Source organism: Excalfactoria chinensis, chromosome 9 (genome assembly GCF_039878825.1).
Source record: "Excalfactoria chinensis isolate bCotChi1 chromosome 9, bCotChi1.hap2, whole genome shotgun sequence".
Lineage (NCBI taxonomy): Eukaryota > Metazoa > Chordata > Aves > Galliformes > Phasianidae > Excalfactoria > Excalfactoria chinensis.
In genome coordinates, this window is record NC_092833.1 from 17,233,113 (window position 1) to 17,238,618 (window position 5,506).

At 38.5% G+C, this 5,506-nt stretch overlaps 1 long non-coding RNA gene across 1 annotated transcript; it reads left to right on the forward strand.

The window, feature by feature from the left end:
- Positions 1-2,796: 2,796 nt before the first annotated feature.
- Positions 2,797-4,681, forward strand: LOC140255989 (uncharacterized). Its single transcript, XR_011904628.1, has 3 exons — positions 2,797-2,829; positions 4,330-4,492; positions 4,593-4,681. It is a non-coding gene; the product is annotated as an uncharacterized lncRNA (long non-coding RNA).
- The last annotated feature ends 825 nt before the right edge of the window (positions 4,682-5,506 follow it).

Sequence of the window (5,506 nt, forward strand, 5' to 3'; positions counted from 1 at the left end):
TTGAGAACAAAATGGAAAAGCAGAAATGTATTGATGCCCCCTTCCCAGACTTGCCAACTTGTACAGCCAGCATGAACAAAGCATGCCAGCAGCTGGATTGGAGTTGGTCTGGAGCCCACCTTGAATTGCTGGGTGTTCCCCCTCCTCTTTTCTACCACCATTTCAGCAGAAAGAATGAGAGAAATCACGATAATCACGTGCAAATATAGCCACACTATTATTATTTTACAGTCAATGAATGGAGAGCCTATCACTGCAATGCCATTTGTCTGCACAAAACTACTGATTCTGCCAGAGAACGCTCAGTGGGAAGCTGAGGTCACATCAGTGAGTCTTTCCTCCACTTTAGAAATTTTACTATATGGTTGCTGGTACACACATCTCAAAGAAATTGCACTTAATGTAAAAACCGAGATATAAAGATTTTGTTATCAACATTAGCTCTCTATGTAGTGCTTTCTGGGGTTCTGTGATGGCAGAAGATTGAATTTCCATGACAACATTACAAAATATATTCCTTTTTGGTTCGCTTAAGTTGGTATTTTTTTGCCGAACCCAGCAGGTGCTGCTGGCAACTGTGAAGCTCAATGCATACTGAAGTCAAATGAGATCTTAACTGTATAAAGATTTAGGATGAGATGCTTAAATGATTTTCAGGCTTGCAATGAGCACTAGCCATGAAATCTGTAGTTCTCTCTTGATATATAATAGTCAAATATAAGGGGTAAAAATGTAAGATAGCATGATTCCATTTAGTAATCAGAATGAATTCTGGCATGTATCTGCAGCTGAAAATACCACATGTGGCCCTACTGTTGCTTTCAAGGCTGTTACAAATATTGAGTTACAAATTAATTACAGGTATTTGGATGTAAAGGTCTTTTTGGAGGAAGAATATTTGAGTCTATTTGAGCTCTGTATCTAACTCAAACGTGCCATGCAATTTTAGCATCTTATTTTCCTACTACATGTTTGTCATCGTAGGTTTGTCCTACGAGACCCAATCCTTTTCCATAAAATTCTCTAATAAATCTATTTTTAATTCAAAAGATGAGAACAAAACAAGAGAACAGAGAAGGAAACCACAAGTCTCCAGTATTCAAGTACTTTCATTAAATAAAGTATTAAAAATTTATCAGAAAAAAAAAAAAAAACATCCTTTGCCATCAGTTCCTAAAATCAGGCTGCTGAAACTTTCACCCAGCATAACCCAAACCTGAAATCTGTTAAATCTGACATCTGTTTCCTATTGCATCATGCACTGAGTCAAACTTCCACAGTCTTGGAGATGATGCAGGAAAGTGTGGGGAAAAAAAAAGCCTTTCTGTATTAGATTGTCAACAATTACTTTGAATTATGTTCTTTTTCAAGGATAAGTCAAATTCATAATGTATGTGTTATGATTTTTGCTATGAAGTATTTATTAAAGTTTTGCTGATTGGGAACGCTTTTGACAGAGCTATCACCTAAACTTCAGCTGAAGACAGTGTTTCAAAACAGCTATGAACACTAAAGATCATAAATTATTTGTAGCAAAAAAGAACTTTGCATCCTAGTCTCTATCTTAGCTCCTGCCAATAGAGTCATCCGTGAACCCACTACTACTGGGCACTGCATGCACTCCTTGCTGAGCCACAGAGCCCAACAAACCTGCTCCTCCCGGTTGTATTCCCTTCCTCATCCTGTTCAAGAAGGCTTGTTTATCTTTTAATGCCAGTTTCTCTGATGCTTTCAGCCAAAGGCAGGCTCTTATCTCTATCACAGGTAGAAGAATCTTTCAAGCAACATCCATTGGCTATATTCTTTCTTCTGTTCTTCACCTGCTTGTATTCCTCCACTGCTGCTCTCACTGTTTGAGTCCATGTTAGTGCTGGGCAGAACTGCAGTTACAGCTGGCTGGGAGCACAGCCAGCTTTCTCCTTTTCTATTTCTTCATTTCTGATGACCATTTGCCTTTGTGCTGGAAAGAATTCGTGGTGTGAGGAGCATGTTTGTTGATATGTTTCTAGCTTTGTAATTGCACTGGAAACGTGAACGCTCTTTGCTTTTGGGGTAACTGCATTGCCATGAACACTCAGTGCCTCTAGCAGGGTTAGGTTTAATAGCTTAGGCCTCACAGAGCCAATTTTCATCTGCGGAGAAAGAATTTATAATATCTTGCCTGTAATCAGGCTCAGCACAGGGCTGAGGAATGCAGTCTTTTTATGCCAGCTCTGCTTGTGTCAGTCAAAATCCATTAAACTCACCTGTCACTTAGCATGTGATCTAATTCAGCCCTCACAATTCCAGTGCAGCCAGTTTCAGCCTTGGCACAAGCTTTCAGTGCCAGATAATGATATTCTGAGACATTTAATTTCAACCCCTATAAAACTGCTTAACTGAACGTATCGCTCTCAGCTCTCCACGTATATAAATGAACATCCATTTCAAGCTCAGAATAATTAAATTCACCCACTCCATGGCACTGCTCTCAGAGACTCCCATATCCCAGCACCATGGCAAGGATGGGAAGAGTTAGACTTAGTCAGTGGTTGTCTGCATGCCCCCAGATTTGCCATCTTTTGTTCTCTCTTCTACTGAAATGGGAATGGCAAGGTAGCCAGTGGCACAGAACCTTTGCTGATGGAGGTTCAGCCCTGGGGTGCTTTCAGGAAGTCAGAGCTACAGGAGCAGAGGCTGCTTCTGATGTGCACTGGGAGGGAAAGAAAGAAGACCATGAGTATGCCCCATGAAACACTGTTTATGTATTTACATGTTTTCTTCATTTTTAAGGCTGAGTGAGGTGATTGATGAGGCTGAGGAGACAGTTAGCACCATCCACAGAACAAGGTGTGTCTTCATTTAAGCTTTAATAGCTCAAATGCCAAGGTCCTTATGCACATTCTTTCTTTTTTATAGCCCACCACCTCAAAAAAAAACAAAACACAACATCACCCAAGCAAGAAAAGCAACAGATTTCACATGGCAGGATATACAGATGCATGCATACACACCCATCACTCACATTTTAATTGGAAGACTTGCATGGAATGGGATGTACTACAATGCCACATTCACCAGCAAGCACCAATGTTCAGGAGCACAGACATATTCCTTTAATTACAAATGTTCTACAATGTCTTGATTTATAAAATGGCCCCCTATATTCATATACCTAGCCTTATATGCTGTCAAAAGTTTTTTTTTTCCTTGTTTTAAAAATGTGCTCATTAGTATTTAGAAATGGATTCTTTGCACCCTTATTTTTGGCCTTAAAGTTGATCAAGGGAGAACCAAAAAATCCCTGAATTTTATTTTGAAGTAAAAAGGTTTTAGAAGCTAGTATACAAAAGCTATCAAAATCCCTAATTAAAACCCCAGAGAGTTCTGCAAACTCTAAAAAGCACTTATCTTCTCAGAAGGTATATCTTTGTTCCCAGTATATCTGTACTCATAAACTGAAAATAGGTGAACACACTTTAGGCTGTATAAATTATTGCCTAAAATCCCATGCAGCGTGCAAGGATACATTTCATTACAAAGGTATTTTTCCAAATGTAACAAACATTTCCAGGCTTAATGTGTTATCTTCTTTACAAGCCTAAATATCTCCTGAATGCAAGAGTTGCAAAATATATCAACAATTTTTCACCCTTTTGCTACACTCCAAAACCAAATTAGTTGCATATTCAATAAATGAAGTTACAGGTAAAGCAGAGGGAAAAAAAAAAATAGAACTGCTCTAAATAAAAGGAAAAATCATAGCCTATTATTTCCTGTGGAAATGCTAATATCCCTCTACATCACAAGGACTTTTGAACTACATTTCTATGGCTGCTGGTGGGAAGTCAGTTTATTTCTCTGGTGTATTAAAGAGAATAATTTATCTCTCTGGAAAAAAAGAAAAAGAAAAAGAAAAAGAAAAAGAAAGCATATGCAAATATCTTTTCCAAATAAAAACATTCCATTAAAATTCACATTTGTGAATAAGGTAAACGTTGGGTAGCACGCTGATGACAGCATTTATATAAGCAAAATGCAGAATAGCATATTCCAAAGGATCATTACATTAATTCCATTTTGCTTTTGCTAGGATGGTAGCAGTTGGAATTAGGTGTTATTCTCAAATATGTGTGCTTTACCATTATTTCATGTAGTGACACTTCAGACAGTACCAATTTCACTCCCTGTTTGTTTCTTCAGAATTTCAGAGACCAGAGTTAATGAATTTACTTATGCAAAACCCCTTTCCTTTCCTTTTCACTACGTTCCTTCCAATGCCACACTTTAGCTTGAACAGAAAGTGGAAATAGAAATCAAATCAGATTTTTTTTTTGTTTCTAATTTTAGGGGGATAACCAACATAGAAATACTGCTCTGCACCTCATCTCCATCTCTGTGGCTTTCAAGACTCAAAAAGACAAAGGTACAGCTGAGCTGACCTAGTGATGGCTCAAGGCATGGTCAGTGGCATGCATAGACAACCATGGTCATCATCTCAACCAGTGTTTCTGTAAGTTACCTTATCTTTAATATTTTCAGTGTTTTCTTTGTACTAAAACCCATGAATTCCATTCTAGACTCCAGAATGTGCAAAATGGCATTTTTTACAGGTACACAATTAAAACAAAGAGGCGATCCTTGCTGACCACAACTCCAGGCATTCAGAGATGACTTTGAAGCTAGATTTAATTAAGGCTTCAGAACACAAGTCCACAAACCAGCGCTTGCTGCATTAGCAAGGTCTAATTACTTCCCAGTGCCCCAGGCACTGGATGACCCCTTCCCAGGCCAAGCAAAAGCATGGCAGCTGTGGACTGGAGTGATCCCTACCAGAGGGCTGAGCTGGGAGTTCTGGGTCACAGGAAATTACTTTGTTTAGAGTAGAAGATGATTATTAAAATACTTACAATAACATAAAAACTCAGGCTTACAGCTGACTATTGGTGTAATTTACTTTTCCAAAGTTGAGGCTGGCTACATTTATATTGCTGCATTTGAAAAAAAAGGTCAAGTTAAGATATGTGTTGACTGCGTAATATTATTTTAGCATTCCCCTTGATCATATCTTCTAGAACTGTTTGCTCAGAGAGAAGCCGCAATGCATATACAGGAGTAGATCTGAGGTGAATATGCAATTGCTGAAATTCGTGAGACAGAATTTTAAGTACTGGTACAGGTACATTCTGGTGCCCTTACAGTATCTGTTGTACTGTATATAAGGACATGAGCTGCCAGAATGACTGAATATGCAGGACTTTATAAAGGGTCGCTGCTAGTAATGCCTTCAAGGAGTCAAAGATGGTGATATTTAGCAGCTGGGGGCAGTTTGTGCCGTCTGATTCCATCCTACCTAAACCAGTGATCCTTAAAACAAATCACGATGGATACCAGCAACTGAAATTCACAATACATCAATCACAACGTATTCAAAAGTCCAAGGTGTTAGAAAAATAATGTGAGGCAAGCTTCATTAAATATTGAAAATTCAGCGAGTGCTTCATGTATAATAGGTACCAGATCTTCT